The sequence below is a fragment of the Phasianus colchicus genome, chromosome 3 (genome assembly GCF_987193195.1).
Source record: "Phasianus colchicus chromosome 3, bPhaCol1.hap1.1, whole genome shotgun sequence".
Taxonomy (NCBI): domain Eukaryota; kingdom Metazoa; phylum Chordata; class Aves; order Galliformes; family Phasianidae; genus Phasianus; species Phasianus colchicus.
Genome location: NC_143438.1, coordinates 16696843 through 16709554, shown reverse-complemented (window position 1 = coordinate 16709554; position 12712 = coordinate 16696843).

Here is a 12712-nt window from a genome sequence, read left to right as displayed (position 1 = left end):
TCCTCTAATCTTCTTCTCATGACACAAAAGATCCTTGATAGACAAGAGGACCTGAAAAAACTCTCTTGGGCAGTGAATTGCATTCTTGGTCCTGCAGAGAAGGAATTTGGGTGCAACTCTGAAGAAAAACAAACAAAAAAAAAACCCAAAACAAAACAAAAAAACCTCTTTCAGACAGACTTCTGCTCATTTCAGGAGACAGAGCCAAGAAAAGCTTCAGGGTTTCTCTCACAACTGGTCAATGCCAATTATTAACCTAATGAAATCAAGGATTCTAGCATTTTCTATGAGGAGCTTGCTTATAAAACTTTTATAAGCAACTTTTTATAAGCAAAACTTTTATAAGTTTTATAAGTTTTATAGTTCTACTGGACTTTCTCCATTTTCTTATATTTTATAGTGTCATTTTTATGTATTTGGGAGTCTGATTTTTAATCCTCTATGCTCAGTCTTGTCCATGCTAACAGCTATGGGAAATTCAGGACTGAGTTCAGTCCTGACAGAAAGAGTGAAGTTAAGTTTGGTAACTTCCAATATGTAGAAGTTAACTTTGAGTTTCATTTCAAGTTGGAGGGTCTGTAGCATAAGTTATTATGTTTTGTTTTTTGTTTTTTCTTGCCTAATAATTGTGCCCTTCCCCATTAGACTTTTTGCAGACCACTTACAAACAGAAATAGTTTGAAACTTTCAATCAAACCGTCCTTATCCATAAGACTGGACTGCTATCTGTGGTCACCAGGATTTACTTTTTACTTTCAGTCCTTTAACCAGTGAACTGGACATGGACGTAGGTGGTTAAACAGGATTCCAACCTTCTTATAGAGTTTGAAACAGAAATTGCTTAGAAGAACAGATTGCTTAGAAGTGAGCACATCTAGATCAAGGGCCCCAAAGTAAACATCTTTGGACTATTAAAAAAAGAGGAGACAGGGCACATAATTACATTTAAACCCTGGCCACGATCTAAAGCCTGCTGCAAAAAACATTTCTCACTTCAGGATCAGTAGGAGAGGTATTTTGCCTGATAGTGTGTTCAAGAGGGTCTTTCATGGATTTCCCCCTGGAGGACACATTTGTGCTCCTCTCCAGCAAGAGCTATCCTCAGTGATGGCTTTTTCCATCAGAGCCCTTGGAGGAAAAACACTGCAGTAGCTGCTGGCTGAAAAGTTCTGGCTCTGCAGCAATGAGCAACAAGGAACAGATGAAGATGGAGTGATCTGCATACCACACAGCATTTACAGTCAAAAAGGAGAGCTTGTTGCAAATGTGAAATGAATTTCAACAAGAAAAAAACTTGGAATCCGAACTAAAAAAGAAAGGTTAATGACGTTTACTTCCTAAAAAGGCTAGTGTGTATGCTAGAGGGGATGTCTGTATGGAATGACTGATTGTCAACTACTTTCTCTGTTGCGTCTGAAAAATCATCAGCTTTATAATGCAGAGCCCTACATTTTGTGTGACTGCATAGAAGGAAAAGAAAATAACTTTAAAATCTCACCTTTCTAAGAGAGATCATCACTGAGCATCTATTTCATGTAGACTTTGGCATGTCTAACCCTGACCACACAAGTTATACCTTGAAGATACGAGGCTTTAATGTCTGGAGATAACTTTCTCCTGGTCACTGATTCTTTCAGCTCTGATTATTTTTAGGATGCAGAGGTTGCCAGCTTAGAAGCAATGTCCCTAAAGGACTGTCTGAACAGCTGCATTCACTCAATAAAGCATGGCGTGACAACAGCTAGTATTACCATTTACCTGGCTGTGTAACTTTACCCTCCTGCCTATGTATAGCTTGGCAAAGACTGAGTCTTGTGGCCTTCCAGGTGTGCTGTAAGGTCGGTCTATTCCCACAGCTTTTCCCCCAAAGATCACAACAGCTGTAATCTGAGAAACTAATCCAAACTGAGAGCAAATAGCAACTTGGCAACGGGTTCAACTGGATGCTTTTCACTCCCTATTTTTCAAGTGTCTGAAAAATATGGGCATTAAAAATACGCCACTGGCAAATATCACACATCAAATTAAGATCCCAGAGATATGCCCAGCAAAAGCACAGCTTGCACAGGCTAGTGGTAATAAACTGCCAAATCTTAAGGCAATTTAGAGAGAAGAGATCCCTAAGCCTGAGGCCAATGTGCGTCTCACCTGATTAAAGTAACTTTTCACTTCTGCAGTCCCTCATCATCAGATACCACAAAAACATGGAATATCTTAGTTTATGTTGGTCCAGTTGGAGAGCCAAAGTTTTGGTTGCAGCTTGTTGGGTAAATTCAATATAACATTAAATTTGGAGTCAAGCAGCAGCAGTGGCAGCAGCACAATAGCATAGATGCAGGGCTTGGTTACTGGCATAATTACTCACAATTTATGAGAACTGAGGTAAAACTTGCTCCTTCGTGACTACATTCCTACTGAAATCCATGCTAGTCAGGTACACCCACCAATGATGTAGACCCAGCTGCACTGTAGTACAGACAGCTCAGCTATTAGTCAGATTGCCACTGGGAATAGTCAATAATTAGACTATACATGAGAATGCACAAAGGTAACATGAAGGAGGCTCCTTTGAAAGCCAATGTCATGCGATCATATGAAGGACAAAAAAAAAAAAAAAAAAAATTAAAAAAGGGGGAAAAAAAGGCAGCAATCTTCCTGCTCATCCCTCTGGGAACATAATTCCTTCCTTTCAGCACACCAGAGCTCAAATATATAGGACACAGTGTGGGACAGAGGGTCAGTGGGTTACACTTATTTATACACTATCTGTATTTGGTTCAAGGACTCTCATACAGAAAATAGAAAGAAAAGCCTTTCCCTGATGGAGCTTTCAGCTGGTCAAAACTGAAGATAATATTGTACTTTTATGACATGCAGTAGATCACCAAATTCATTTTTACTAGGGTCATAACAAAGGATTTTAGCTCTAGCCTTCAGAGGTAAAGAGTTGCTGCACTAATCATATGGATTTGTCATCCCAGGTGCCCAATTGACACTTTTTTTTCCACACTTTCATCTGTATAGGTCTCAAATTCAAGACTAATTATATTGTTGCTATATCCGAAAACAGTAAATATTAAAGCAAAATATATACTTCTGTATAAGCCAAGAGACAGCAGTTTGAAAAGTGCAAAAAAGCAAGCCTTTTCTAGCCTATATTCCATTCCTTACTATTATTATTAGTGCTTTTTATGATTTCATATTAGTTATACATATAAATGTCTCTATTCCTCTGCTCCCTTCCAATGCATATGAGTGGTTTTTAGGTGTAAATTGTGCAAACTCCTTATTGTTTCCAGGTCAGCTTTCAGCTCCTGGGCATTGCCAAGGTACTGTACGTGTTTGCTCTGAACTCCTAGGCTCATTGTTCTGGTCTGCCAGGATCAATTACAAAGTTCACTTTTATAATACTGGGTCTACTGTCATGGGCATTTCCCTGCATCCCTAGTGATCTACAGAACAGAAAAAATAAAACAAACTCCCAAAGCTAAATAAATAAGGAAAAAGCAGTTCAATTGTTTCCTTTTATTTGTTTTGTTTTGTTTTCATATTGAGGAGAAGCAATTAATCTACATGCACAGGGAGAAAAATCTTACTATCAGAGTATTGAAAATAAGTAGATATGATAAACAAAAAAAAAAAAAAAAGACAAATCTTCTATCCTCTCTTCAAAATTCTCATCTACTCGGGACTCTTTTAAGGCACCCTGTTAAAGGAACCTTCCCACATACTCTCTGATTGTATGAATATAGCCTTCTTACTCCCTTGCCCAGAGTTTTGAAGTAGAACCATAGCATTTTCTTTTTCTTCTCTCCTCAGCCTTTCCTTGTAGTTGGCAGAATTCAAGTCATATATGTCCAATACATGGGAGAAGGCATAAAAAGAAATCTAAGAATATGTACATCCAAAAAGGCCTCTGCTTTAGTTGGAAGCAGTGGAAGGTAAGGACAACTAAACCTGTAAGCCGAGCTGCACATAAAATCTTAGAGCAATTTGAAGAAAAGTCTGTGATTTCTTTAAAAATAGAATCATGTAATCATCCAGGTTGAAAAAGACCTTCAAGATCATCATGTCCAACCATCAGTATGACCTACTGAGTCCCATCATTAAGCTCTGTCCATCAGGGCAAAGTTTCTTTAAATACTTTCAGGAATAGGAACTCTACCACTTCCCTGGGCAGCCTGTTCCAATGCTTGACCATTCACTCTGTGAAGAAATTCTTCCTAATGTCCAGTCTAAAACTCCCCTGGCACAACTTGAGACCATTAACAAATAAAACAAAATACAAACAAAATACTGATATTATTATTTAGCTCCTTTAATAAAAAATGATTCTCAAAGCACTCTACACAATTTAAGACTTTAGAAAAGCCTTCTATGTAAGTAAAATTGTCCCCATTTAAAAATAAAAATAGAAGAAAACCAATCAAACTAGCATAAGTTATATAATATCTATTATGTGCTGATCCATACTCTTAAAGTGGATTGGCCTATACTCAGTGATAAATAAGGATGGAATTATGCATCTGATATTTCAAGGACTCCTCGATAAATGCAAAGGTTCTTTTGCACAAAGACGGGAGACGTCCTCTCATTTCCCTATTCATGCTCCAAAAAAAACACTGGAAAGCAAATATATAGACTACATGACAAATTTTTCAGGCTGTGAGAGCGCAGAACAGAGATCAGACAGCAAGGTTAGGAGTTATGCACTCAGAGGTTGTCTTACTAGTAAATCAGTCTTTTTAATTACTTGTAGTCTGGGGCTGACCAGTAGAATTCCATGGATATGCCTGTTTTTACATATGCCTGTTCCTGACTTCAAGCTCCCTGATATAAGCTGATCCATTCACAAAGGAAATCCAGTCTCAGAACAGCAAATCTTTGGAGCTCATCGCAGCCTTTCAGCATTCATATCACTAGCCCAAGTACAAAATTTTCATGCTAGATATCATTATCATCACTTATTCACTGCCAAAAAGTTGACAAGAGTCTTCAATCAATCCATAATGTGAATTTCCATCATCTAATGTTTACCAGTTACTTGTTCTTAAAGTAAAACCATCTCATTATCTTTTTTATAGAGACTTCTAAAATAAAGACCTAAAATACAGCACCAATTCATACATATAAATATATTCATCTCCTATTTTTATGCAATCCTACACCCTCTCATTATTTTCTTGCCTTTCATCTGCATCTGTCCACTGCCTCTTGTCTCTTGGTTGCCTTGAGGCATGGACCACCTTTCTTTTCAATATTTGAACAGAATCCTGCAAAATCTACTTGGCCATGTTTAGAGCCCTGAAAAATACAGAAGCACTTGCTCCATCAGCAGTAAATAAATGCAGCATTGATTTCCTTCACTAAACTGAATATGTTCTTAAAATCACAGGTCATCTGATTTTGGTGACTCACCCCATGTAATCTAGCCAACAAGATTCAAAGGAACATTTTCTGATTTTTGCACTGCTGTTCTAAACATCACCTTCAATGCCCTTCTATATACATTTCTTCAGGAGAGGTAGGCTTACTTTAGTTGTTATGCATATTTATAGTGGTTCTCTACTTATTGCTATAAACAATACACTGAGGCCAACAAACTCTCTTACAAGAGCAAACCCAGTAAAATTGGTGGGATGTGCACTTGATTTAGGGTTTCCTCAATCACCGAGTACTTGCTGACTGAATTCCTTCCACGTAATGTAAATATTGCCTCATTACTTAAAGCTGTAATGAAAAAGCAAAGTTCCACCATATCAAAAAATAATACAAGTACTTTTAAAAAAGCTATGAGATTGGCTTTAAACCATGTGTTATCTTTAAAATAAAGTAAGAAGTTTATGGCTTTTTTCATCCTCCTCTTATTTTTATATTACCTTGGTATTTATTACGTACTATATGGCTTGGAACTCGGAAATTATTTTTCATTCAAAGGCAAGGGTCCCTTGTAAATATATGAGGTGTGGATTTAAGAAAAAATCAGATACCATTGGAGAATGTAAATACCATGTCAATGTCATATTTATATATGTTTTATAAAGAAGCCAAAATAAATTATTTTTGTTTTTCTTCCATGCATAAAAGATCCACTATCACTTCTGAATTAGATTATTTGATATGATCACTGTTTCAGTTTCATTTAAAGGAAGTAAGTCCAGAAAAATAAAAGCTTTATTCACACATAAGAACTTAATGCACAACTTTCCTCATAGGAAGAGCATTTCAATGTTTTCAAGTGCTGACACAGGTTTTTCTTTTGTTTTACCCATCCACAGCTGTTGTTTTGTTGTTGTTGTTGTTTGTTTGTTTGTTTTTTAATGAAGGAGTTTATTTTGCTAGACAAACCTTGATTTCTTCCTCTCTCTTCCTTTCTTCCCACGATTAAAAATCAACCCCATTCCCAGAGCACCACTATCTATCGAAACTGACAGTCTTCAGGGTATTTTGGAAGCGGGAGACTGCAAAGTTTGAATGCGGTACTCCACTGGCAAGCTTTCAAACTTATTTGCAGATCAGGACCTCTTTTGTAAATGTCTCCCCAGGAGGAAGGCAGTTAGACACCTGCCAGTAGCCTGCAGTGGCACCATCCTACTGTGATGTTAATGAGATGAATGAGAGCACCACGGAGAGCTGCAATAATTACAGGGTGAAGAGCTTGTCTTTTCCTGGCCCTCCTCTCCAGGCTGCCTGTTCTATAAAGCAGGGTCTTTTGTAATACTAATTACAAATGTTAATTAAACATTTCTTTGGAATTTTGCCCTCCATTAATAGGTCAGATAAACAGGGAATAGCTGTGACAGGCACAAGTCATTATCAGTCACATGAGAAAAATACCATTTATTTGCTCCCTTCCTTTGGTCTCTCCAAAGACATAACTTCTGATTTTGTTTTAATTTATTAAGCAGGCATTAAAGCCACTCAAGTATAGCTTTTCTGCACAGAAATAAAATCGAAATAATTCCTACATTAATGGAATTAAACATACTTGTAAGGACCCTGACAATACAAATCAGCCTGACCTACGCTGGCTTGACCCTGAATTTTAAGCATAATTATGAGGCTGTCTCTAAAGCCACTTGAAACCCCTTCCAAATGAAGATTTAAGGAAATGTTGATGACAGCTGTTGATGACAGCACAAAATCTAGCTTGATGTCCTATTCTAACACAAGCAACACATGGCATTTCAAAATCATGCACTAATCACATTTACAGCCTAGTCCCTAGAATTAGGGGAGTGACCCCAGCTTAGCTCAGAGCTAAGCACAAGTGCTTGGCAGGCGTCATCACAAAAAGCTCTGACCCTTGCCCAACAGCCTGTCACAGCCAGATGCTCACATGGTGCAGTACTTTATTATATCTGTACTGTTATTCGTTTCAATGAAATACCTTCTGCTGGACAAGCTCGTCTTCCTTATAGTCCACACTGCCAGGGCAAGGGAAGGAATAAGAAAAAACATGATTTCCAAAAAGAGATTGTTCAGACTGGGGAATAAAAGCAACTTCAGAGAGATCAAAATGGGTACAGTTAAAACAATTACGGACGTATGGGCCACATTCAGATATTGTTTTAAGCCCCATTCATTTTCATTATAGAGATGCAATAGTAGAAGAAAAATTTTAAAAAATAATTAAAAAATTGCATGTGTGGTTTTAAAAATCTTTTGATGATGCTGAACTTAAATAACTTCCTTTGGTTAAAATCAAACCAGATGTACTTCAAGAAGACAAAATATTTTCCTGCTGTGATAGGAGAAGGAGATTTGTACAAAACTGAAAAAATTTGCTCATACAGATCCATTGATTTGACAGCAACACATTCACAAGAGAAATATTGGCAGAAGATAGTCTATGAAATAAGTCTTTCAGAAACTCTTGAAGAATTATGACTCGAAGGTATCTTTAATTGTAATTTTTGGAACCAAGGTATGGTTGGCTGTGGTAGCGCAACTATATTTTTTATTACACTTTCCCCTCTACAATAGACTTTGAAAATGGTATGGTTTATGAATCACCTCAATGCATCAAGTCTTGCGCCATTACTGTGAGGGATGGACATAATCAAGATTACACAGCAAAAACTGACCACTTTGATGTACAGGTTCATGAAATAGAACAGAGTTTTAATTCTTTTCCCTGAGTAAGATTTAAAAAAAAAAAAAAAAAAAAAAAAAAGGTGTTACCCTTCCAGCTCTCAAAGCTTTTATTTCAAAAACCAGAAAACATGACAGCAGAGACCCGATCATCCCTACTATTTCCAAAAGGTATCATAAGCATAACTCTTAGACTCTTAGGCACCTCTTTTTTTTTTCTAATATAAGAAATGAGATGAAGCAAGCCTTTATCTTGATAAGCCATGTTACTCAAACAGCTGCATTCCTGCAATTTCTATGGAAAGACAATTTAATGTTCTTTGTTGAGTAAAACTTTGCTATGTCCTACTGTCACTAATCCAGAAATGCAGCCATCACTGATAGAAATGCAAGGAAACTACCCCATCTCACACTATAAACATGACCATGGTCATCGAGACTCTACACAGAGTTCTCCTACTTTTACAGAAGTTCACAAAACTAGCAAAGTATTTTTTACATCCCTGGTGGTTTATTGGTTCTTTTATCCTAACTCATCATGTCTGTAATCCCTGTTCACAATTATTCAACAATTGTTGTTCACATCCTAAAACAGGCTTCCAGTTATGGAACAGTATGAGCTTTAAACAGAAAGTCACAAATAGAAACATATACAACACAGATGCAAGAGAGATAATTTTGTTCATCCAGTCTGATTTCTTAACACAGGTCATAGATTTTAGTGCTGAGGTTTGTACATCAGTCCATCATCAGTCTGGAATGATCAGTCCATCATATAAGTTCTGAATTATAGTATATAGTTTTCAAAGACCTTTGCTTTTGATTTAGAAATTCCAAGTGATAAATAACTCAAAGTATTCTTTAGTAAGTTGCTGTGATTATTATCTTATTTATTTATTTATTATTATTATTTTTTAATCTAATTTTGTTTTTATCCTCTAGACACTTTCTCTTGTTCTTCCTCTCCTTGCTAAGATTAAAAAGCTGTGGTTTCTTCCATTCAAGTACTTTCAGATCATGACCCTGCACCTTCCCACCTTTTCTTTGATAAACTAAGCAGATTGATTTTCTTACGATCCCACACTGGAGAAGTATATTGTTATTCAGAAGTGAGAAGACATTTCTTTATATAACTTCTGAAATACTGTGATACAGCTAGTTATGATTTCACACACACACAAAAAACTCTCATGCTTCCATCTCTGTTCTTAAATATCCCATAGAAATACTGATACAGCAGGAAGCTAGAACTCCAGAATATCTTCTCAGACTGAATTATCCTATAATACTATAACAGCTGATTTCTACAAGAGAATGAACAAAACAGAAAGTTTCAAAGCAAGATTTATCAATGGGTTTCAGTAGAAGGTGCTCCAATTACTTGAACAGAGTTGTGTCACACTAGAGTAGTTGAGGCTCTAGTTCCAAGAGGAATAGAAAGGATCATAATTTCTCAAGCATAAATCTAACTTAATATGGAGTTACAACAGCTACAAATACATATTTGTTAATATTATAATAGCTATTCTTGTAAAGTACATGTTTTAAGAACCACAGAAAATATACTAAATACCCTATACGATATAGAAATTGCCATGTTATTGTGGAAGGATTATTTAGTCTGTAAAACTACTGAACTAAATGCTGAAACATTTAGGTTCTTTTTACAGACCAGTTACTTACCTTCATTTCCATTACATCTTGCAAGATACCATAACAACTGCATGCTGAAGGTATGGCAATTTCTTCTATTGAATTTTGCAAGACACCATAATAACTGTGTGCTACGTGTATGGCAATTTTCTAGTAAACCACTTTTCACTGGACAGATTTTAACCATCATAGGGAACGTAATATCACAATGCAGCAAAGTAGTTCCTATGCTCCTACGGCCCCTGCATTTACCAGAAACAGCTGCTTCAGCCTAACTCATCTCACTTGCAAATTTGTCTCAGTAGGCTGAGCTACATTCATACGAACCTGAACTTCTATTATTGTTATTCTAAGGTGTCTTCAGTGTCTTCATTTTTTAAATAAATTATGACACAGGACTACCGCTTTGAATGCTTTGGGTCAGGTGCAATTTAGGTAAGTCTACATCAGCAATTATGCATAGACCAGGAGTGTACTTTGGAGTGAATCTCTCGATCCTCCCTATTTACCTCACTTAACTTTGCATTGCAAGACAGTTTTAGAGTAATCTAGATCCCTTTTGGATGAAATTATGCCAAAAGATACACTTCAAGAGCACAAGTAACGCAGTTCAGCAGGAACTGGTATAAAGAAACCTTCCCACAATCACCTACAGGGCAACCACAGGATTTTCTTTGCCAATTCACTTCTACTGGGCCATACTACTTGTTAATATAGACATTCTCTAATTTAATCTCATTTTGAACCTCATCTGTTAAAATAAACCAAGAGAAAAACACTTCTGAGCTGTTCATTTGTGTATACTTTTTATGCTTCTCTCATCCTCGCATGGTTATAAGGCAATTCAAATGTATTCAGCCTAGAATATGTACACATGCCTTTAGATATCTAAATCCAGAGAAACAGAAATCATCCTTTAAAGAGGCAAACACTTTACACATGTGCTCAGTTTTCAGACTTTAGTGTGCCTACTTACTTTGAATGCATAGTTTATTCTGTCAATCTTTTGTTGTTAACACTCCCTATATACTTATCATCATGATAAACTGTAATGGCTTCATAATAAAGCTAAGAGCTCAATGTAAATGCAGAAAATCAAGGAATGTTAGCAGTAGGACTTACATTTTGTCCATTGCCCTTCTTTGTATTGGAACTTTATGAAACAACGATGTACTAGTTTCTCTAGGCACAAATGTAGGAAAAAAAGGCATGACAGGTATATAAAGTGAAAATTGTGTGTGTTCTGACAGGTTTCCCTATTTCCTTAGAAATGACATATTTTCTGTCATTTTGCAATTTCCCAAACGTTTTTGTTTGAGTTTTGTCCTTTATCTCAATAACAACTCTACCATTTCATACTGAGCTGGGGCTGAAATAATTTGATACATTTTGAAAAAAAATCTAGTTGATGGTTTACACTATTGAAAATCATGGTAATAAAAGAAGGATGTCAGACTGTGTACCACCACTTAATACTGAGGTGTGATGCCTGTGACATAAGCTCGATGAAAGAGCCGCATTGCTGTTGTTGGCTGTGTGGGTTCTGTTTTTGGTGGTGGCTTGTTGGTGGTTTTTTTTTTTGTTTATTTTGGTAGATATGGAAACAGTGCTGTACTTTAAGGCATGTCTCACTAAGGTTTCTTTATACTGGGTTCCCCTACCACCTATAGAGTTAACATCCTAGCTGTATGCTATATTATGCAAAATATTGGCTTATTTATTGACGTGGAATAAAAAGAAGATTTGCCTACAGAGAGATGCCAAGGAGTACTCCTGACTTCAAAAATTGATCTTAGGTGCCTTGCTTTCTATTTGTGTGACCTAACACACTTTCTGCAGTTTTCAAAAGTAATGAGAAAATGACCACTGAAATCCAACAGCTCTGCAGATGCTCATCATTTTCCAAAATCAGCCTCAAGTCACGTTGCTTGTTTTGACTGAGAATCTTCTTTTACAGAACTTTTATCTCACTTTTGCGCCTTGATTTCCCATCATACAACTCTTTCATAGAAAGCTAAGGAAAATTAATTAATTCTGGCTATCTTTTTGTTTCTGTTTTGTATTTTTTTCTAAAGTTGATCTGATGCTATTGGACAAGATTCTTCTGGCCTATTATGAAAAGCTTCCAAATTGCTGGAAGGGAATTTGGCTGAAAGATTCTCACTAAGTGCTCACGAAATCCTTTGAAATTTCATTTGTGAATGATTAGACAGTGGTTAGATGAATAAAATAAAAATCTAAATAACAGGATGGGGTGGGATTTCAATTCCCTAAAAAATACAATTTTTAAATTATTCTGTATTATATTCAACTCATTGACAGACCTTTGGTGCAAAACTAATTTGCTGCTGCTGAAATAATAGAGAACATTCTAATTTTGCTGCAATAGCACAAAATTCTGGAATCAGTTACTTGCAAACATCATTACTGGAACATTCTATAAGTCTTCTGCATCTTCCACATCCATGTGCTTTCATGGGAAGAAGTTAATTCATTGAAAACCTAAGGTTAACAGTTTTAAGTTTGACTTAAGTTTTAAGATTAACTCCAACTGAAGTCACTGAAAACAGTCAAGACTCAAAAAAAAAAAAAAAAAAAAAAAAAAGTTCTTCATTTTAAAATGAAAAATTTGATTTTTTTTTAAATGAATTTTCCATACTGAAAAAAAAAAAGTGAATTTATTTACAAAGAGATGGAAAAAAATATAGGTATTATCAGTGCTCTTGTGAGCAAATAAGAGTTATGAAAGCACACCAAGTTGAGTGTTCATGCTTTAATATATCATATATATCAGAATCAGTCATAATTTCATATACCTGATAACAAATTGAGCCCATGAAATTCTGGCCTGAGTTGGAATAAGAAATAATTGCTTCATTTTTACCTGGGAATTCAATGAAGGCAAAAACATGCAGAGTAAGAACACTATGAGAGGAGACCTGTATCTTCAGGAGTGCCATTAAAG